This window comes from Papio anubis, chromosome 14, assembly GCF_008728515.1.
Source record: "Papio anubis isolate 15944 chromosome 14, Panubis1.0, whole genome shotgun sequence".
In the NCBI taxonomy this organism is placed as follows: domain Eukaryota; kingdom Metazoa; phylum Chordata; class Mammalia; order Primates; family Cercopithecidae; genus Papio; species Papio anubis.
In genome coordinates, this window is record NC_044989.1 from 46,035,851 (window position 1) to 46,059,088 (window position 23,238).

The 23,238-nt window shown below is 46.6% G+C and overlaps 1 protein-coding gene and 1 long non-coding RNA gene across 15 annotated transcripts in view; both read left to right on the top strand.

Annotated features, from left to right (window-relative positions):
- Nucleotides 1-23,238, top strand: part of PRKCE (protein kinase C epsilon) — a 539,251-nt gene that overhangs the window by 122,540 nt on the left and 393,473 nt on the right. Inside the window, exons 4-5 of one of the 14 annotated variants that reach the window (XM_021925250.2) lie at nucleotides 6,728-6,782; nucleotides 9,646-9,758. The exons of the other annotated variants lie outside the window; for them this stretch is intronic. The gene's annotated coding sequence lies outside the window, so the exon portion shown is untranslated. The remainder of the gene's footprint in view (nucleotides 1-6,727; nucleotides 6,783-9,645; nucleotides 9,759-23,238) is intronic. 14 annotated transcript variants of the gene reach the window in all.
- Nucleotides 12,286-17,326, top strand: LOC108581626. The gene is made up of 2 exons (XR_001894080.2): nucleotides 12,286-14,835; nucleotides 16,751-17,326. It is a non-coding gene; the product is annotated as an uncharacterized LOC108581626 (long non-coding RNA).

The window sequence follows — 23,238 nt, forward strand, 5'->3', positions numbered from 1 at the left end:
AAGGGTCACCCAGGCTACAGGAGGGTGAGGCCTTTTGGGAGTGGTGACTGAGGAGACCTGGATCCAGGCTTGCTTCTGGTCAGCTGTGTGACGTTGGGTGGAGATGATGGTGGCTGGGGTAGCGACAGACACGATTCATTGAGCCTGGCCCTGTGCTAAGCACTTGACAGACATCAACTCATCTGCTATTCACAGCAGCTCTGTAAGGGAGGCGCTGTCATCCTCCTTGTGCAGATGAAGACACCAAAGCTTATGGAACTCCTGGGCAGCAACAAGTAGGGTTGGGATTTATACCTGCTCTTGCTGACTCCAAACGCCTTGTGCTAATGATTAGGCCACACTGCCTCCCCAGTTATTACTCCTGGGCCTCCCCTCTCACTGTATGATTGGGACTTGAATTAACTGACTGTTTGGGAGCATTCTAGAATTCCAGTGAGGGGTGTCCCCAAGTAGGCCTTGGCCTGGGGAAAGATGGTGCTTCAGAAATGGCAGGGAGGAGCAGACCCAAGATGCAGGGCCTCCTCTTGCCCCACAGCAGCCTTTGGGCTGCTTCTCACCTCCTTCCTCCCCTGGCCACCCAGAGTGGCCTGCCCTGCTAGAAGCCCATGAGGTATACCCTGGGGCTCCTGTACCTGGAGCTGCCAGGCCTCGGGTAAGGTGCCCTGGGCAGCTGCCCGAGGCTGCCCCCGTCACAGAGCGGGCCTTCAGCACACATCCCTGCTGAGCGATGCTCTTGCTCAGTGCTGTCTGCTGCTGTCATCCCGTGGCTGCTGCTGTCCGCCACATCAGGATAGAAGTAGCGATTTCCTTCTAGGCCCTGGAGTCCTCCCTTCCCCCACTGCTGCTGCTGCTGCTCATCTCGGGGGATGCACCCTTTGTTGGTAGGATCTCCCTTGGAGAGATGGGGGCTGGAGGAAGCCAGGGACTTGTCATCCTGGGAGTTCCAGGGCTGTGCTTGGCTGGGACATGTTGGGCTCACCACCCCTGTGGTCAGGGCCTGCGACTGGTGAGGTTCTAAGGCCTCCCCTCTCTCAGCAGCTGCTTCATAGCCTCACAGGAGGTGATCTGCCACCAGCCTGGCAGGGCAGCCTCATCTCACCTTCTGTAGCTCCCAGCCTTCCACTGTGGAGGGGCTCCCTAGATAGGTGTTGAATGGAGTTGTGAACCCAGGACGAGGCAGAGTCCCGTCAGAGGCCTGTAGAGGCAAACTCAGCACAGCTTTAGAGACTGAATGCCCACCTTTTCTCTCTTTTTTTTGCTGAATTCCCTTCCTTCCCTGTCTCTCCTGTCTCCTTTCCATCATGCGAAAGCACCCCATGCCTTGGGGAAAGGTGAATGCCAGGAGTCGGGTGGCTTTTGGTGTGACTGTACAGAGCAGGCGGTGTGTGGGGTAGGGTTGCACTGAGAGTGGTGTTCTGAAGCCACAGGCCCAGGGAGACAGACAGGCCGTGGTCTCTGAGACCACCTGACTTCCCACTTTTCCTCCTGATAGAAGAATCAAGCCGGGACGCCCAGTCACCCTGACTTTGACTCTTTCCTGGAGGGATCCACCCAAGCTGCACATTCCCAGGGCCAGCGCACCCTTTCCCATGTGCCTGGGAGCCTCAGCCCTGCTCCTCCCATTCCTGAGTTCGTCTCCAAGTCCAGGGTATCACGGTGACCTAAGGAAGCCCAGTGACACGGTCCCAGCAGGGTGTGGTGAAGGAAGTTGTTTTTCTTAATGGTAAACAGGATAGTAAAATGACAATAGCAGCGTAGACACTTCTCAGTTATTTACAAGTGGATTCCTCTGCATTCTGGATGATCTCCCCAAGGTGGGATTGGTTCCCAAGGGGGGCCTTGAGGAAGGAACAAAGATTTACTGAAATTGTATTACATGTCAGGTGTTGTGGCAGACACTTTATGTAATTACCCCTCAAGCCCCATCGTCCACGTTTATATCTCATTTGCTCATAAGGAACTAAGGCTCTTGGACTTTATTAAATAAGTTGCTTGTGGTCATTTGGTTAAAAAGTGCCCTCAGCAGGCCGTCTCACTCCACGAGTTACTGTCTTCCTGCTCCGTGAGTGTGCCCCGTGTGTATGTACACGCGTGTGTATGTGGAAAGGGCACGTGGGAAGGTGGACTCCACGCAGTCTGCCCGTTCTCATGCTTCATGCAGTGCTCACAGCATTTGAGGCTCATGAAATTCTTGCACCAGCAAGAGCTTATTCATACTGCCTTTGAATTTCTGGGGCCATTTTAAATCAAAGAGCCCCCGAACATTTCCATAGAGTCGTTTTCAACGTATTTTCATACCTGCCTGGAAGATGGAAAGTGGAGGCTGAAACTATTGCAAGCTAGGAAATCCAGAATCTGACTCCTTGTCTTCATTTCCACTACCCTGGTCTGAGCCTCTGCCATCTCCTACCAGGGAACTTGCAGTCACCTCCTAATTGGTCTCTCAGCTTCCACCCTTGAGCCCTCCCTGCTGCCTCAGCCAGCGTGATCCTTGGGTTATGTTATTCTTCTGCTCAGAATCCCACAGTGGGCTTCTGAGCCCATCTTCATGATGAGATCATGGGTGAAAATCCTTATAACAGCCTACAAGGCCACACATGGTCTATACCCCACCCCTGCTTCTCCAGCCTCATTGTGCATTTTTCTCTCCCAACTCCTCCCACTGGCCTCCTTGCATCCCTGAGACTTACTAGGCATCCCCTTGTTGTCCTGGCCATTCCCTCTGCCTGGATCACTTTTGATCGCTGAAACCCCCGCTTCAAATCTTTGTTGTAATGTGCCCACAATAAGGCATACCCTGAATACTCTACTTAAAACCCCAATGCCCTTCCCCCATCCCGATCTCCTTACCCCATGCTATTTATTCTTTAGTGTAGAGTATGTACTTATCACATTCTGAAAGATCATATAATTTACTTAGAGTTGAACAGATTTAGAATTCTGCCTTTCAGTAAAATTAGACAGTGAATTCTGTGCATATCACGGGTTGAATAGCGAAGCTTCTGAGAAAAGGCGACCTGATGGACATCTTCCTTAAACTCTCCTCGCTTTCTGAGCCATCCCTTTGGCATTTTCCTTGAGGTCAGGGATCAGACATCATTACTTGAATCCCCTACGAGTTTCGGCTTTTGTGCTGGTACACACTCAGTAGGCGTTGGTGGACTTGAGAGGAACTGAAATTGCCATTGCTCCTGAAGAGAACAAATAACCAGGAACTTGCAGATTAAAGGATGAAGGGAGACTTTTTTAGGGTGTCCTAATAAACGGACCAAGCCCAGAATCTCACCCACGTGATCTTACAGGCTTTTGCTCAAGGGACTTTGATCTTAAGCTCAGTATTTTCCAGTAGGTGGTCTGCTTGCAAACTTACTTGCTTTTAATCAAGACCTGCCTGTGAGAACTGTTAATTCAGATGATCTAATCAAAACCACACAGGAGGCTTTAATGATGCTACCCTGCCCCTGTTCCTCCCCCTCCCTCCACCGTGACACTCTGATTCCGTTTAAAGAAGCCCAAATGTGGTTTCAGGGCCTTGGAGAAAACTGCTGGAGGAAGGCCAGCCTCATGGGCTTTTGTCATGTATGCCTGTGGTTCTTTTCTGACTAGAACTCTCCAAGCAAACTCATTTGAAGAGTCCAGAGACCGTTCTTCCTTCCGATCTGTGTATTTCGTCTCAAGGAATGACCCGAGCCTTAATATGAAAGTTATCATTGTTTTGATATAACTGAAAACCCCTTGGGAGCAGTGTGGCCTAGTGAGAGGAGTGCAGGGTCTCGTGGATTGCTGACTGACAGGCTGTGTGGGTCTTGGGTGAATAACATGAGCTCCCGGAACCTCAATTTGCTCATCTGCAAAATGGGGATCGTAGTCCACAATTAATAATTCACTCGACATTTGGAATATGTATCACAAGGGAAAGCATAGGGTGTTATGAAAGCATGAAACAGTGGGACCTAACCTAGTTGAAATGGGCAGAGTGGGACTGGGGGTTGTCAGGGACAACTTTCTTGAGAAGGTAGGTTTGAGATGGGTGTTGATAGAGGGCAAGTTTTAAGTAGGCCGAGTCAGCACCTGGGTTCCTGTTCCTTTATATTCACGTACCAGCTTGGTCTCCTGGGGAAATGTGAGAGAAGTGTGCTGGAGAAGCATGGAGGTTTAGCGCCACCGTGGACCTCCGAGCACATTACGTAACCCACCCTGTCTGCCCTCACTCTTCTCAGTATTGCCAATGAAGGCAGTGGCACCCAAGAGCTAATGTGACTTCCCTATACCCCTCAGCTGATGAGCAACAGAACTGGGACTACGAGACATAGCCACCTTTGTCCCTATTATGTGCCAGACATATGTCTAGCACCCTGCATACTTGATATTGAATCTGCACTAGCAACTCTATGCTGTACGTATTATTACTACTTCTTGTTTATGGATGAGGAAACAGAGGCCCCAGGAGGCTAGGCACCCCTGTAAAGGTCATACGGTTCAGGAAAGAGTCAGGATTTGCATTCAGTCTGACTGCACAGCCCCTACACTCCTAATCACTATACTATCCTTCCCCCTACCAGAACCTTGGTTTGCAGTATTTCTACTGAAATGTGGCATTTTACCTGCCCTCATGGAAGTATGGTCTTTTTGGAGAGAAAAGATAGTAACAACAATTCAACACAGACACCACACCAAAGGTTCTTGAGATGGAACAGAATGCAGGCCCCAGGGACTCGAAGTCATTTTTCAGCATGGGAAGACTTGGCACCGAGTCTGGATAACAGGATGAGCAGTACTGTGCAGAGAAAACCCAGAGGACCTGGAGAGTGGGCTTTGGGAGGAGCAAGTCAGTTTATCTCTTGGGCTTCATTTTCCTCATCAGGAGCATTGAGGAAGAGTAAGGGTGGGAAGGGTGGGTTAGCAAATGTTTTTCCCAAGTCCCTGGGGTGGGTGGATGGAGTTTAAGCCAATTGCTGATGGCTTTGCCACCAGGTGGCAAAGTTCAGGCTTTGTCTAGAAGAAGTGGGGAGCCATGAGGGGTTTTGAGCAGTGGGACATGAAGAAGAAAGTATTGCTTTGGGAAGTTGGAATCCAGGAGGCTTTTATCTTCCAGTCTTGCTCTCTGGAGACTGATGTCCCAAGAGAACGTGCCTGGCTGCTTGGCTCCATGGAGCTGGTCACATTAATACTACTTTTCAAGTATGAAAGGTTGAGTCAAGGTTTGGACTTCTGGCAGGTTCTCGCCTCTGGCTGGTGTTCCCCCTTTGAAATGGTCCTGCTACTTTCACTCAGCGTCCCTACCCCACACACATCATCCCCTCTACACAGACACCAAGGGCTCCTCAATGGGGTTTTATCGTTGGTTTTTAGCGGATGTTCCTCTAAGTCGGTGCATTTTCTCAAGCCAACTTCTATTCCACTATCATGGGGAAATTAATTTAGAAATTGCCTCCTTTGTATCATCAATTTCAGATGACGTATGTTCCCAGCTGATGGCCCTCCTCTCTATTTGCATAACAGCAGGTAAACAATACTGCCACCTAGTGGGAGCTCAAGGTGTGACCTTCGGAGCTCCTCCTCCTGACCCCGGGACATTATTTCTATTACTGTTAATATTTAAATTAATGGGCAGTTCTGAGCTCAGTGCTCTTCCCAGTGGGTGGATCCACGTGGATTTTCACATCTCCTTCCCATTCTCATAAAACTTGCAGTTACAAGTGTCAGAAAAGCTGTTTTGTGTACACAGAACGTTTGAAACAGGTGCAGGGAGCTTTACCTACTTTACTTTTTGACTTTTGCTCACAGCAGTCCAGGTAGGTACCTGGATTCCCGTTTTATACGCGAGGAAACCCAGGCTGAGTAAGGTTAAGTAACCTGGAACTTTATTGAGCACCTAACGTGCCCAACTGCGTCCTGGACTACCTAGGTAGTATGGGGATTGTGGTGTGTTTTCCCCTAAGAATGCACTATCCAGACACAGTGGCAAGGCGTGGTTAGCTCCTGGCCAACTTGCAGAGGAGAGGAGAGACCCTTGCACATGGCAGTAGTGCATCAAGACTGCTTGGATGGAAGAAGTGGGTCTGGAGCTGGGATTCGAAAGGTGACATGGGAAGAGAATGTTTGGCGGATGAAGGCACAGAGGAGGCGCTAGTACTAGGGTTGTTCGCGGGCGAGGAAAGACTTGCTGGTATTGGGCTGTGCCAGGTGTCGTGGGTTGAGGGGTCTGGGATACAGAGCCTGCGAGAGCTAGGTTGAGAGCTCCAGGAAGTCACTGCGACTACTTCCTTGCTCCATTTGTGAACCGAAGTAAGACTCGTTTGATGAACGAAATTTAAATAATGCAGAAATATATTAAAGTTAAAAAAAAAAAAAAGAAAATCTCCCTCCAGGCCTATTCTCCCCCAGAAAACATAATTAATAGTTAAACATTTGGGGTACATGCTTTCAGAAGATTTTCTTTGCCTGTAAAACTATATAGATATATGTTTATTCATGTACATAAAAATTAATACATGCATATGTAGTGTGATTTATTTTAATAGGATTATGTTTTAACTACTATTTTATAATTTCCTTATCATAAAAAATTCAAAAATATATTACAGTCATCTTTTAACTTAAAAAAACCTTTTACTATGGAAAATTTTAAACATATGCAAACCTAGAACAGTATAATCAATCTCCCTCAGCTTTAACATTTATCAATACATAGTCAATTTTGTTTTCTTCCTACCTCTCTCCATAGGTTCTCCTGAACTGGATTATTTTAAATAAAGCTCCAGACATCATACATTGCATCTGTAAATATATCTGTATCTACCTCAAAAGATAAGGACACTTTTAAAACATATATAACCACAATGCCATTATCACGTTAAAGAAGGATGTATTCTTTCATATCATCAAATAGCTAATTAGTGTTCAAATTTTTCCACTTGTCTCATAAACTTTGAACAGCTGATGTGCTTGAGTGATGATTCAAATAAGGTCTATACGTTGCATTTGATTGATTTTTTTATGTCTCGTTTCATTCATAGGTTTCTACTCCCTCCTTTTTTTGTTGTTGTTTTTGCCATTTCTTTTTTGTTGAAGGAACTAGTTATTGTCCTGTAAAGTTTCCCACATTTTGGATTTTGCTGATTGTATTCTCATGGTGTCTTTTAACCTGTTCCTCTGGCCCTATATTCCTTGTAAACTGGTAATGAGTTCTAGGTGCTTAAGCAGAATTAGATTTGATTTCTTGGCATAAAGATGGGAGCTTCTTAGGCAGGAAAATGAGGCAACCAAGAACCAGAGTAGTGGGACTGAAGAAAGCAGGAGACATCTCACTGGCCTCCGCGAGCAATCCCTTTCACTTGTCTTTCTAGGCACATGTGGGAGACACAGGGGGCACCCCAAACCTCTGTAGGGTTGGCTTCAGGAATGCTGAGTTTCCAGAGGGTCGCATCTCAGAACCTTCCATGGGTGGTCCACCCAATCCCACCATCTGCTCAGCCGGGGCTGCTTAGCAACTTGTTCTCATGATGAATGGAAGTCATAGCTTCCTCTTCTCATTGTGGTTTCGCATTTGCTTTCTTCCCTTCTTATAAATAACATGTTTCTATTTTCTAAGAAATCACAAAAATGCTGTCTTTCCAATTCTCAGCTAGCTCATCCAGTTAACACTGCTGAGCCACTGAGGACAGCTTAACTGTCTCAGCTCAGAGCCAGGAAAAATTTGGACAGTGTTTGCAGAAATTGCCAGGGCTCGTGAAATGCTTTACATATTGTAGCACAAGCTCCTGAGGAAGAATCACTTAATTTAGACATCAAATGACTAAGCCGGGCATAGTGGCTCAAGGCTGTAATCCCAGCACTTTGGGAGGCTGAGGTGGGAGGATCACTTGAGCCCAGGAGTTCAAGACCAGCCTGGGCAACATAGGGAGACCCCATCTCTACAAAATTAAAAAAAAAATTAGCCTGGTGTGGTAGTATGCCTGTGGTCCCAGCTACTTGGGAGATTGAGGTGGGAGGATTGCTTGAGCCCATGAGGTTGAGGCTGCAGTGAGTCGTGATCATACCATTGCACTCCAACATGGGTGACAGAGCAAGACCCTGTCTCAAGACAAACCAAAAAGAAATCAAATTACTACCTCTGACTCCTGCTTCCCGCCCTATTGCAGGGAGTCCATCCTCAACCCTGTTTTTCTTAAATGATCATATTCAGTTCTTCAGTATTTTTGATTAGTCTCCCCTCCCTCTACCATGGGAATAAATTGCATTCCTTAATGACAGTTTGTTTGTTATTTTCTATTAATCAAAATTTGCAGTTGCAAGTGTCAGAGGGGCTGTTCTGCACACAGGCAGAACCTTTGGAAACAGGTGCAGGGAGCTTTACTCGGAACAAGAGATGCTCATCACCAGCAGCTGATGCAGGGCCTCCACCCTCCCCGCCCCCCGACATGATATTGGAGTCACTACACCTGATAATCTAGTTTGCTGTGTGGTCTGATCTCTGTGAAATATTTGCTTTTCTTTAGGCTTTCAGAAATATTCAAAATAGCTTCTCATTATCACTTTCCTAAACTCCTGTGGTGTCTGGAACACCACAGTGCGGGGTTACTTCTCTTAGTTATTAGTATCATCAATTGCATTGCTAGAGGGGACCACGGAAGCCACCCTGGTCTGCGTCCTGCCTCGTCCATCCCTCCCCAGTCCACTCACTTGAAAAACAAATTACCTGAATCCCAGACAGGTTACATCCTTTCTCAGGATCAATAGATAATAAATGGAGATGAGGTTTGAGCCTTGTTTTTGGTTATGAGTTTTACCAAAATTCTTTTATTTTTAAATAATTCATCTACAGAGAGAACAAACCTCACATTAAGGGCCAGCCTTCATAGATGCAGTCTGTGAAATGGAAAGTGTTTCTCCTTAAGTCTGCCTTGTACACTCTTCGGAGCTGAGCTAAGAAAGGGATACTTTCTCAATTCTAAGCTATCAGTGCTTTACCAAGCCTCCGCTTGTCCAGGCCCGTCTTCCAACTTGACCCCAGCAAGTGCTCCCGGCCCCAGGTGCCCATTTCCTGGGAATGAATGTTGATTTTAGAGACTGTCCTTAGGTTCTTTCATGGAGGCAGCGTGGTGTCACAGAACAAACCCCAGACAGACTTGGATTCAAATCCCAAGTCTCCACTTGGTTAGCAAGCGGCTGTTGGGCAAGTCACTTTGATTCTGATCCTCCATTTCCTTATCTTTAAAATAGGCCGAGAGTCCCCATCCCAGGTTATTCCTGACTGTGCATCTCCAGTGGTGACATATACCACACGCGTCATAAATGGTTGCTATTGTTCCTGTGGAAAGGCAGAGTTGATTCTAGCCTCTAGGGAAAAGAGGATGGGCAAGACCTGAGATAGAAAGCCAGTGTTTCCAAGATAATGTATGCTTGTGTGTGACCCTCAGATCTGGGAAAGATGATTGTTTTTATGAACTATCCACTTTTCTTCCTCACCAGCTAGAAACTGAGTTGAGATAATCAACTCTCTGTCAAACAATCTCTTGAGTGTTTTTTTGATGGATTTTATACATAGACACACACACATAAATGTACATACACACACACAACTATATACACACACACACCCCCAGAAAAGGGGAAAAATACTCAGCAAAGCTCTATCCACAGGTTGGCATGTGATTTCTGGAACTTTGTCAGCCAGTTTTCTCGTGTCTGAATCCGGAAAGCAAACTGGGTTGGAGACAGTTCACAAGAAACATCCCCTCAGATGACCTACTCAGGTACTTCCTCTATATTATTTCATTACTTTTTTGTCCCGACAAATTTTGCTCTTACAATTTCAAGATAATCAATTTATTTTCATGCGCCTTCCCCATCCAAATTGGATTATGAATATAAATAGCCATGTGGTGGCCCCAGCGGCCAGCATGCGCTCCCAGGCTGGTGCTTGGCAGCCTGGGTCCTGGGGAAGGATTGGGCTGTTTGTTTATTTTCAATTGAAGCTCTAAGTGCTGGAATGACTTCCAGCTCCTTTACGCACAGCCATCTCAAAACTCCCTTTGTTCCCTGGTTGCAGAGGCCAAATACTCAGGGTTTTCATTAGTTATGGTAAGAATGCCGGCTCTGGGCATCATCCTGCTGGTGGCTGTCCTGTGGTTAGCCTTTTTATATAAAAATCACTGTGTGCACTTGGGCACATATAGACCCTCACCCAACCAAGGCTGCACCCTGAAGTTTACCTTACTGTTGGTTTTCTTTCCAGGAACAGGGAAAGCACCACTGGGTAGTGTCGTAAGGGAAATAGGACAGAGTCTCAGGTCAGGAACTGCAGCCATCTCCTTTGCTGGGTTTCAGCATTTCCCTCCTTGGGAATCTACTTCTGTTTGCAGGTTTTTTATACCTCATGTTCACCTTTGGTTGTATGGAAGTGGTTCTCTTATTGTTTAATCCAGCCTCCAGTGACAGAAGTAGAATTAGCTAAAACACAAGTTAGGCTCCATGCTAGCCAGGAACTTGGTTTTCCTTGGTCTGCAGATGAGGGATGTTCAGTATCCTGAAACCCTAACCTCTGGTCACAGGGTGGTGTTTCTCTGGGTGTGGCCCATGAGCCTCCCACGTTAGAATCTTCTAGGACCTGGGAAGTGTGCAAGCTCTAAGCCCTACTCCTGACTTGAATCTGAATGTCTAGTGCTGGGGCTCAGGACCTGTGATAGGAAAGCCACAGAAAGAGCATAGATCTGTCTGAAGAAACTGCTGCAGCCTGCATTCATTTCTTTCTTCATCTTCCAGGCCATGACTTCAAACTTTGTTAGAATCCAACCTGTAGGGAGATTTTATGTCAGTTCAGTCACACACACATTCACCCACTAGCATCGCTGTATCCAGCATCTTCTCTGGATGTCAGAAGAGCTCTGTGCTGGCCCTCAAGGACCTCAGGGTCTAGTTGAAGGGATGAAGTATGCTCATATTAAAAGAAAAGTAGCAATGCAAGGCAAAGAAGGCCAACTGCAAATGTGCAGTATAAGTTTGATTTTAAGGGAGGGGAGAGGTTTTGGCCTTGGCCAAGATCCCAAGGAAGGACCTGAAGACATGGAGTTGGAGGCAGTGAGAAAGGTGGTATTTGAGGAGGGAGCAGTGTGAACAAGGCTCCTCTGGGTGTGAAGGCCATGTGTGGGTGAGGTGTGGAACCAAACCTGCCAAAAAAGGAAGAATTGGGCTGGCTGTGAACCTAGGAGAAGACTTACATTTGGGGAGCTTAAAAGATAATCAGATTAATTGGGATTTGGGGGAGAAACTTTGGCAAATCAGTGCTATAATCAGCTTCATGTTGGGATTTGCAAAGTCGGAATCCAATTTCCTAATTTGATGTCTTCCCATTTCATTAGTTCATGGTGCCCCAAATTGTAGATCGCATCCCATTAGAGGGTTAGAGGGTCTAGAGAAGATTTTAGATAAAGTAGGAACAGGGCATCTCCTAGCTTTTTTTTTTTTTTTTTAAATCTTTTTATTATGGAAAATTTCAAACACTTATAAAAGTATAACATGAGCAGAACTTTGATTTAACAGTGACAAAGCTATGCCTGTGAGCCAATAATATGAAATTCAAAAACAGAAAAAAATTAACCTATGGGTATAGAAAGGAAAATGATGGTTGCCTTTGGTTGAGTACTTGACTGTGAAGGAGAAGGGGAGAACTTTCTGAAATAATCATGTTTTTTGTCTTTATTGGAGTATATGTGTATTTGTCAAACTCAGCAAACTGTACACTTAAGATCTGGTACTATAAGTACACCTCAAAAAAAAAAAAAAGGTATTTCTTATCCTTTTCCTCTAATTTTCTTTCAGTCCTTCTCATCAAATCAAAGAGAAACTCTCAGCTTAGGACTAGAGTGTCATTACCATCTCTCTCATACTTATCATCCTCTTCACACAGAGGCAGAGGGCCTCAGCATAATATTATTTCATTTTCATTGCATTAAAAAAATACTATGGCCAGTGATTCTAATTTTCTTAAGTAGTATTACAGTATTTTTCTTTTAAAAGAAAATTATTTAAGAAAAAAAGAGGCCAGGCACGGTGGCTCACGCCTGTAATTCCAGCACTTTGGGAGGCTGAGGTGGGCAGATCACTTGAGGTCAGGAGTTGGAGACCAGCCTGGCCAACATGGTGAAATACTGTCTCTACTAAAAATACAAAAATTAGCTGGGCGTGGTGGTGCACACCTGTAGTCCCAGCTACTCAGTAGGCTGAGGCAGGAGAATTGCCTGAACCTGGGAGGTGGAGGTTGTAGTGAGCCGAGATCATGCCATTGTACTACAGCCTAGGTGACAGATGAGACTCCTTCTCAAAAAAAAAAAGAAAAAAAAGAAATGTAAGTGGTAAACATATATGGTGAAAGCTGGAGGCAGTGCATGACTGGCAGAGGTTTGAGAAACGCTGTAGAAGGGGAGCTCCTACTTCAGGTGCCCCTGTGGGATGGACAAGGGCTCTTGCTGAGCACGTACTATTCTTACTGGGTGTCACTCGGGCATTCTGTGTAGCACCTAGTTTTGTTTTCCAAACTTACGGTGACCACTACCCTCAGAGCCAGTGGCATTGAGAGAAGCCGGTTGGGGTTAGGGGATCTGTGGTGAACTGGAGATCACTCAGCCCAGGCCGAGGAAACATAACAGATGGGAGTGTTCCTATGACACCAGGAGGCCAAACTCGAACCTCTGCCTCACGTGCAGCACCAGGCGGACTGCGCTGTTGGAGTAAGACGGAGACAGCAGGGATGGCTGGTTGCCTTGAAATCTGTCCGTGACGCACCTGCTGCCGAGACCCAGAACCTTCGGGAGTTCTGCTGCAGTCATGCTGCCTCAGCGCTGCTCAGGGGTCTGGAGTCTCACAGCCCTGCTGGGTCATCGTGGGGGTGAATAGATACACACTTCTCTCCAGAGATCGATGGCCTGCCATAGACACCTGCTGGGGACCTTTATTTGAAATGAGCGATGTATTAATAGCAAGGGGCATTGATGACAGTCTGCCAGTGACTTCTTTATCCCCCGTGCCGCTCCTTGCTTTCTGGTTTCCAGGCAGTGCTGGGCTTTCCAGGTTGCCTGTCTAGCGTCTCTGTGTCTCCCTGGCCTGGCCACACAGTAGAATTCATCCCAAATTTCCAGGAGGAGTTATAATGAAGAGACAGTTCAAGTGACAGTTGCTGTTTAACCGCCTCATCCGTGGGGTTCCAAGAAAACTGTGACATCAGTGAAGTTTGTATTCCCTACCGCAACTTCCGTTTCTGTACCCACCCACTCCCTCTCTTTCTGGCTGCTCCTAGTGTCTGCTTTCAGCCATTTTATCTTTAGTTTCCATCTGCACACTACCTAATTCACTTCAACAAGACCTGAAGCAGCCAGGCCCCACTCCCAGCAACAGGACAGGCCTTAGGGGCCTTCAGGCCTCGGCACTGGAGGTTCAGCTGGGAAGCAGAGTATTTTGTGTGAGATTCAGAGGTGGGAGCGAGGGGGCAAGGGTATAAGTTCATTATCAACGAACAGCAGCAAACCTTCCTGGGGGTTCACCGCGTGCCAAGTGGGCTCTGAGTGCTGTGTACAGCCTCTCACCCACCTAATCCTCCAACAGTTCAGTGAGGTAACCAGTACCCTCACCCCCGTTTTACAGAGGTGGAAACTGAGGGTTTAGACAGCTTAAGTAACTTGCACAAAGTCACATGGCAATAGTGGAGATGCGATTCATACCTCAGGGAATACAATTCCAGAACCTCACTGTTAACCAGGAAATGGGTGTTTCTCAGACTCGCCTGGTGAATCACTTGAGGCTTTGGGTCAAGTCGGGATTTCCCAGGTGTTTCCCCTGGATCCTATGATCCTGTGGGTTTGGGAATCTGCACATTGAATAGAGACCCTGAGTGCATCTTAACTGCTGGAGGGTGTAGGAAAATCTACACTTGGCCATTTGGAAGTGAGGTGTGCCCCCAAGCTGGGAGGAGCATGGCTGTAGCTGGCAGTCCTGCTGGGGGCACTGAGCTTCCCGACAGGAGCCGGTGGTAGCTGGAGCAGAGTGCAGGCTCGGAAACTTGACCAAAATGGGATTCCAGGCACAAGAACTCAACGATCAGACCTAGACAGTTTTGGGGGTGGATTTGAAGAACAAATAGAAAGCCTAGTAGGATAAAATGTGATGAGGGAGAGGCAGAGACAGAGAGAAAGACAATGTCAGAGACATCTGAGCTGAATAGCAGCTGAGAGGCCCCTGACGAGTCATCACCTCTGGGTCATGCTGGCCACAGAACGGGACTGAGCCTGCAGGTGGGTCTGGGGAGGGGAAGTTCAGTTGTAGGCAATGGAGCCAGACAGGTCTTTTCAAATGGCTTCCTAACCAGGTGTTTCATGGGACCTGATGAGAGGGAGGCGTGACAAGACTCCTGCTATGGAAAGCCCTTCTACCAGGGGTGTCCCATTTTCTCTTTATAATATATTCGGGTTCCGTATAAGATTTCTTCTGGAGAGGGGAAAGGTACTGAAAACAACAAGGCTTGCCGTATCAACAAAAGATACCTGACAACTTGGCTCAGGGTTCACGATACAAATATTAACCATCCCATGGATTTTTGCATCTAAAAAAAGTGTCTGGGTAGTGGGATGTATGACCTCGAAGGATGAAGTTCTCAGCAAGGAATTGCAGGCCTGGAGATCCTGTGCAGGGGAGTGATATGTAACCGGCGGCCCGCCCCGAGCATTGCGATCCTGCCAGCCACGGAGGCTTCTCACTGCTCTCCCTGTGCCTTAGCTGTCTCTCATGTTAGGTTTTCAGTGAAAGCTTGGAGTACCCTGTGTGTGCCTAGAAACCCTGAAGGTAAGGGTCATTCAATACTTTTCTCCCCCACTTCAGGCCTCACTATGTTTTGACTCTGGGAGGGACGGGATTTCTTCCTGGTCAAGCCAAAACTTTTCCTGCTAAAGTGTCTCCTATGGAAGTCTGTGGCTACCTGGGATCCTCAGGCCATGAGTCGTTCTGGGTGGCTGCAATTTCCAAATAGCTAAAGATGCATTCCTTAAATTGCCCTTACCTTTTTTTTATTACTATTTTGATGGAAGTCATCACCCATATTTCAGCTTTCATAAAAAGGTTATAATGAACATAATTTAACTCATCCTTGGTGACTCTGGGCTTTTCTTAGGAGTATCGGTCATGTTGCTATGCAGTGGCGCGTAGATGTTCACAGAGCCATTCTGGGTACATCAAGGTGTTTGTTCCTTCGTTAAAGAATCCTGACTCCAACGTTTCTATGTGCAGTTGTCTACTTCAGTTTTTCTGTCTCTTCTCTATTACCACTCACTTCTCACTGCAATCAGGGGACCTGCTTCTAATAGCCTCTCTCATCCTTTCTACCTCCCCCTCCATCACCTCTAATTTACTTGATTCTGATCAGCTGTTGGTTTAGAAACCAGATAAGTGATCTTGTTTCAACAGTGCATAAAATGAAACAAGCGCTTCATGAGGACCAGAGGGACACTCCATCTGAAACGGATGTATGTGGACATTATAACATCAAATCTAATTCTCTATTCAGATGCCTTTATTACTTACTTTATGTCTAAAGTAGGCAAAGTAGTGCTATTCTTTGGATTTTTAGGTCTGAAGAAATATATGAAGATACATTTCCTGATTCTTTAGATTCATATGTTTAAGGATAAGTCAATCAGAGAGGGGCATTGACTTACACCAGTGGTCCTCAACTCTGGCCAAATATTCAAATATTATTCAAATACCAGAACCTAATCCTACCCCAGACCAATTAAAGGAGAATCTTTGGGGATGTGTCCCATGCATTGATATTTTAATAACTCTCTTTGGGATTCTAATGTGCAAGCAAGGTGGAGAACCACTCATTTAGACCCTCGCAAAACCACCACATTGAAGATTTGTGTCTTTTAAGACAGATGACGGGTTCTTGGTGGGGGAAGGTGGCTCATGCCTATAATCCCAGCACTTTGGGAGGCTGAAGCAGGAGGATTACTTGAGGCCAGGAGTTCAAGACCAGCCTGGGCAACATAGCAAGATCCTATGTCTACAAAAAAAAAAGGTGCCTCTGGATTTTATATAATAATGTGATAACTCAGAAATATATGTACAGAGACCATAAGATTGACCATATTATTCAATAGGTTTATTAAAACACTATTCGCAGTTCATGCATTTATTGCATGTCTTCTTTCACTGTGCTAATGTGCATGTTTGACAAAAGCCTAGGACCATACTGAGACCTTGTCTCTACAAAATTTTTTTTTTAAATCATATGGGCATGTAACTCATCACTGTAACTCCAGCAGAGCAAAGCTCCTGCCTATGGTCCTAGCTACTTGGGAAGCTGAGGCAGGAGGATTGTTTGAGCCCAGTAGTTCAAGGCTATAGTGAGCTAATGATCATGGAACTGTGCTCCAGCCTGGGCAACAGAGTGAGACTCTGTCTCTCTTGGGGAGGGTGGGGGGAAAGACAGGGATTCTCAACCCTTAGCCCTGGCTGTCCTTGAGAACCATCTGGAAGAGCTAGAAATCGTTTGAAAATACCCTTGCCATCCATTTTTAATGAGCAGTCAGGGCTGAGAATCACAACTTTAAGATATTTTGCCTGTAATTAATATTTATATTTTAAATCTGCATTTTCTGAGAAGCTTATTAGTATCTTTCTGAAGATAATGATAACTTGTGTCTTTAGATTAGCTTTACATATCTAATACCTAAATGGTAGCATTCATTCCTATTGGCAGGATAATGAAGGGAAGAAGAGCTTTGATCAAACGCCTGGGACACCAAAGATTTATCTCTGGTCCCGAGAGTGGAAATCTCGAGAGTGGCCTGGAATTACAGAGCTGGCAGGAGCCCACAAGTGGTTTGTGGAAGGATCAGCTCTTTGGTGATGACTCTTGGGACAGACAGTTCCTGTGTAACCAGCTTTTGAGTATTGTCTACCGTGCATTCTGTAGTTGCAAAAATGCACATATGCATACATGAGAGTATCCTTTAGCCTTTGAATGAAATGTGCAGCTGAATGAGGAATGCTGAAGAGATCATCAATGCCACCAAATCCTCCAGTGTCGTATGAAAGCAGCGGTTTCAACCGAGATTCAGGGGGAAAGATAATATGAAAATGTGTCGAGGGTGGCAGCACGTGGGAAAACTTGCAGGATGCGCTGAGAAAAACACACACGTGTGTTCCAGTCTCACTGATTTGGAGCCTCAAATCTGCTAATAGGGCCTGTGCTATTTTTAGCCTTGTTATCAGAGTGTAGAGCAAGTTTTCAAGGCTTGTAGGATGTATCTATTAAAATAACCTATGTGACTGAGTGGCTGCTCTCTATAACATTTTTGTTCCACTGAAATACAATGAGAGGAAATGGGGCTGCAGGAAATGGCCATTCTATCAGAGGACCCAAAGCACACAGGCCAGTCCAGTATTTACACACATTGTGGCCATTGTGCTTGCAACCTTGGGTAACCCTTCACGTTTTTCTGCTCCTTTTTCATTTTCTGCAGACTTTGACGGTTATTGGGCTTGAGGAGGAGTGTCCTAAGCTCTGGGAAATTGATTTGTGAATACACTTTGTATCTCTTTCTGCACCATCCTTGGAAGTTTTCAAGGCTGTTGATTCTCTAACCAAGCAGCTGACAGTGTGACCTTGTGGTCCTGATGGTGGTGGTGGTGGTGGTGGTGGTGGTGGTGGTGGTGGTGGTGAGCGGGGAATGTGGTGGCACAGCTATCAGACACCTGAAGCCTGTACCTGATGAAGGACCTCTAGAAAGGCATGTAGGCCTCCCGCAGAGGCCAGGCCAGCATCTCCATACCTTTGAAAAGGGAACAGAGTAGGCATGTGTTCCAGCCCCTCCACCTCCGCATAAACCTCTGCAGTCTACAGCCAGCTCACTTTGGTGACAAAGGGAAGGTTTTGTGTAGAGGTCTCTGAATTGGCTGGTAGAGGTGCCTCTGACTGGTCACGGGGCTTGGGAACGAGGGATAGTGTCCTGGGCCCTGCTGAACCCCCTCATTCCCACCTAATTAGCCCCTTTAAGTCCTTTTTACATATTGAGCTTTCTGGTAAAGAGGTTCCTGCTGTCAAAAGATTGAAACCGACTAAGAATAACAGAACGTGAGAGATGGAAAAGACTGTAAGGCCAGCTCTCTGGCTTTCCGTGGGGAAAGGCTGTAGCGAGCAGGTGGGGGTCCTGGTCCAGAGCCCCTTTTCCCATGGTGCCCCGAGAGCAGGTCCTACTCCCACTGGGCCTTGCCCCCTTCTAGTTTCAGGCTACCCTGAATGTGGGCCAACAGCCTCAGCATTACACTGTATTTGTATGATTCCCTATGTCCTTTTCTTCCATATCCTCTTTCGTTTAGTTCTTTCTTGAAGAATGGGGTCAATTGATTGATCTTGAGTAAACAAATAGAAGCCTGAGTGAATACCTGCAGAATTAAATTCTGATAGCTTGTTTCACTCTAGAATCTTTATGGATAGCTGCACAAAGTGGTGTACTTTCCTTAAAGACAGGCTTTCCTTGATGCTGGGTTAATGTGCTTCTCTCTGCCCTTGCTGATGCTAAAGGGGCACTGAGGCTCAGATGCTCACTGCCAGCTATAACTCCAGTGGAGTATAATGGTCAGGAGCACAGGCTTTGACCCCAGCTGTCTCAATGAGAATCCCGGTTCAAGTACATTTGATCCGCAGGACCTCTCTGGGTCTCAGTTTTCTTATCCCTGGAATGAGGATAATGGCACCTGTTCCACAGGGTATTGTAAATGACCACATGCCTGTAGTGCTTAGTTGACACATAGTGTTTTAGTCCATTTAGTGTTACTCTAACAGAATACCTGAGGCTGGATAATTTATAAGGAAAAGCGGCTTGCTTAATTCGTGGTTCTGCAGGCTGGCAAGCTCCAGAAGCCTGGTGCTGGCATCTGCTCGGCTTCTGGTGAGGGCTTCCATGCTGTGTCACAATGTGGTGGAAGGGCAAAAGGGGAAGAGGTGCAAAGAGGCCAAACCCGAGGGGTGTCCTGGCTTTTAACAACCCAGTGTCACCAGAAGTAATCCAGTCTCCCCAGAGCAAGAAGTCACTACCGTGAGAATGGCACCAAGCCATTCGTGAGACATCCGTCCCCATAACCCAGACACCTCTCACGAGGCCCCACGTCCCAACACCACCACACTCGGGATCACATTTCACATGAGTTTTGGCGGGGACAACTCAAATCATAGCATACGATGAGTGCTCAGTAAGTGCTAAGCTATTGTCAGTGGCCACTTTCCATCCCTACCCCAAACACAAAGCTAGAGAAACTGCCCTTCCACCCCTTCCCTTCTATCAGCTTCTTCTGGTGGCTCTAACACGCAGGAGAGATGCTGGCCGAGGGTGGCTTCTGGTGCCTGGTGCTCAAGTTCATGTCCCACTTTTACCACTCACTAACTGTGTGACTCGACTTAGCCTCTCTGTGCCTGGATCTCCTGCCTTGAAAGATGGGGTTAAGGAGAGTTTCTTCCTTCAAGGACTGGTTGTAGGACTGGTTGTAGGATTAAATGAGATAATGCTCATTGTAAAAGTGCATGCATCTTGTCGTGAGCACTGAAAAATGGTAGGTGGTATAATTAATTAATTATTATTATTATTATTTTTTGAGACAGAGTCTTGTTCTGTCACCCAGGCTGGAGCACAGTGGCACGATCTCAGCTCACTGCAACCTCCGTCTCCTGGGATCAAGCGATTCTCCTGCCTTAGCCTCCTGAGAAGGTGGGATTACAGGTGCTTGGCTAATTTTTGTATTTTTAGTAGAGATGGGGGTTTCACCATGTTGGCCAGGATGGTCTTGAACTCCTGACCTCAGGTGATCTGCCCGCCTTGGCCTCCCAAAGTGCTGGGATTACAGGCGTGAGCCACCCCACCCGGCCTAATTAATTTATTTACGCTTTCTTGTTCCAGAATAGATTTAAGCAGGGCACAGAAGAGGTGTTTAGTAAACAAAATGTCTTGGAAAGCTCTCTGCTGACTGAGAGAGCGCTGCAGAGGAGCCTTCCTATTGGTTGAATTTGGGCGAATGGGGAAAATGCAAAACTCCCAATCCCCCAATTTCTCCATCTGTTTCCTGGGCTGCTGTTCTTCTTTCTAGCTTGTTCTCTTTCTTCTTCTGCCCTTGTGTGTTCCATGTTTGGTTAGACAGTTTGAGGGAGGGAAGCAAGCTGAGAGGGGAAGAAAGAAGAAAAGATTATACCCAGACTTCCCCAAATCCTGCTCTTTGGAAACCCTGGGAGCTGGCAGGTGTTCTATCTCGTTTGTCTGCAGTGGGAATTACTGACGAATCCAAGCTGCAGGTGGTTTTTCTGTAGCAGTGGTGAGGTATGTGTATGTGTCCAAAAGCAACTCCAGACGGTGGCTTCAGCTTACTGATTTTCTCTCCCATGCTCTGGCCTTTGAGTTCATGAGCCTATGTCGGGCAGTTAGCCAATTCCAGGTGTGCAGTTTTGTTTTCACAGCCATGATCAAGGCCAACCACCATACTTTGATCGAGGCCATCAGGCACCACCAAAAACAGCGACAATTGTTTAAATTTCCCCCTAGATATGTTTGGAACTGGGATCCGGGCTCAGCCAAAACCTGTGCCGGTGCTTGTCAAGGACAAGGACAGGGTCTCACACTGACTGGTGAACAGCCCTGTTAAATAGCCAGGAACAAAGGACTCTAAGTCATGAGTGTTCACATTTTTTTTTTTTTTCTTGCTTGTTTCAGATTGATTCTAGTTATTGGGATGTTAACAGAAATGAATAGGTTTAGATGAAATCCACAGCAATCCCACATCTCCATGCCTGAATCCCAGGGAGTATGATTCGGATTAGCCCTAAAACCTTGCCTTCTTGTCGGGACCCCAGCTAGAGAAGCGGGGAGACGCAGATGTTTCAGCTTGTTGCAAATGGAATTGTTGACCAGTCAATGCAGAACTCTTCCTCAGGAGTGTGGCATCATTGATTTATGAATTATGGCCCTTTTAAACTCTCTGCTTGCCTTCTCGGATATCGACGTTTTAAAAAGCGATTTCTCATGTGGATCCTTTTCAGAAACACATACACATGGCCCGAGATGAGCTCTTATGTCAGAATAAATGGAGTGGCGCATTCTGGGCTGGCGTTTCCTTTGAATAATGAATTATTCAGGGAGGGATTTTTGTTTTTGAAAGTGGCAAATGCATTGCCGGGCGGACAGGAAGGAATTACACTCTGGGCTGAGTACCTTCTTATCTTTCGGGGAGGGGTTAACCAGCCTGGATGAAGCAGGGTGCCAATTCGTTCTCATTCCTGCGGTATTCTAGCACAGACCCTGATGCAAGGCTTTCTGTGGTTTCAAGCGCCTGGGGAGGAACCTGGGCAAGGCTGTGGCAAGGAATCTCAGGAAGGGCATGGATCTCGCCTGACAACCTCGTCTCTGGAGGGAGATGTGTGAAGGTCTCTGACCACTCACTGCTTTTTCATTTTCCTTCTGAGCATCTCTGACTTCCTTTCTTCCTCTCCCACTGCCAATGTTGGACTGTTCGAATACTAGCCTCCTCCATTTCTAATTATTTGAAGTATTCAGAATAACGATAGGCATCCTTTATTGATCACCTATAGAACCCTATGGGGGAGGGACAATTATTGCCCTACCCCCACTCCAGTATTTCTTTTTTTTTTTTTTTTTTGACAGGAGAAGAAACTGAACCTGTAACAAGTAGAAATGTCAAGATCATAGAGCTAGTGAGAGCAGAGTGATTCAGACTCCGTTTTTGCTGTTGTTGGTTTGTTGCTGTTGTTTTCCACACTCTTTCCTTTCATCTTTGTGCCACCCAGCCCTGTCTGTTCGAGGTACATGATCCCACCTTCCAAGGAGGTGAGGCCAGCACCTCTTCCCTTTCTTGAGGTCCCCCACTGGGTTTTCCAGAGAGTGCAGTATCCACGCTGATGAGCCAGCCAGGGTCCCGGCCTCACAGTTTCCAGTCTTCCTTGGCATGGGTGTGTCGTGGAGTGACCCGACCTTCTACCTGGAGCTTTGACCCTGCCCTCAACCTCTCCCACCTGCCCCCGCCTCCTACCACATCCATGCTGTGCTGTCCCTCAAACCTGAAGAATTTGAACAGTTTTTTTTGAGACTGAGTGTCGCTCTTGTCATCCAGGCTGGAGTGTAGTGGCGTGATCTTGGCTCACTGCAACCTCCTCCTCCTGGGTTCAAGTGATTCTCCTGCCTCAACCTCCCAAGTAGCTGGGATTACAGGTGCCCACCACCACACCTGGCTAATTTTGTATTTTTTTAGTAGAGACGGGCTTTCACCATGTTGGCCAGGCTGGTCTGGAACTCCTGACCTCTGGTAATCCGCCTGCCTCAGCCTCCCAAAGTGCTGGGATTATAGGCATGAGCCACTACGCCTGGCCTGAACATTTTTAATTGCCCAGTCTATTCTGCTGCTGTCCATACTGGATTCCCTACCTGGCCTGAAGGTCATAGTCAGCTTCTTCAAACCACACAAACTGGCTCCGTGGGCCCTGGTTCCCTCAGCAGGGTGCTTTCTGGGATCGGTCACTATGTTCTTTGTCCCTTCTCATGTTACTGTCTGCCAGTCGTGCTCAGGTGGCCAGGAGCAGAGCAGAGCTAGGCAATGCCGTGAGACACCCGCAGAGTTGTCTTCTGCAGGTCTGCACAGTTTGTAGCATGACCTCCGCTCCACCGAGGCTTGACGGTGCTTTTTCAAATTTCAAGCATTCAGAAAAGTTGAAAAGAATAGAAAATAAACACAGCTCATTATTTCTAAGCAATACTCCCATCCTCCATCTCCCTTCACTCTAAGCTTCTTTGCATTCCTTTGAAAGCAGTTGTTCTTCACACCTCTGTGCCTTTGCTTCTGCTGTTCCTTCAGTGTAGAATGCCCTTCCCTGCTCTACTCGCTGAACTCCAGCTAATTCTTTGATGTCTTCTCCAGGTTCCCCATTCCCAGGCCTGCCCCAGTTAGTTGTCCTATTCTAGGCTAACAAAATGTCCAGGTGTCGTTTGTATAACATAGTGATTGATGATAGACTCTAGAGCCAGGCTGCCTGGCTTCAAACCCCAGCTCTCTCACTAGCTGTAAGAAACCATGGACTGTTGCTGAACACTTTATGCATTAATTTTCTCATGTGTCAACAGAGGATAATAATCATTTCTACTTCTTAGGGATGTAATGAGCACTAAATGAATTAATATACGTTATGAGAAC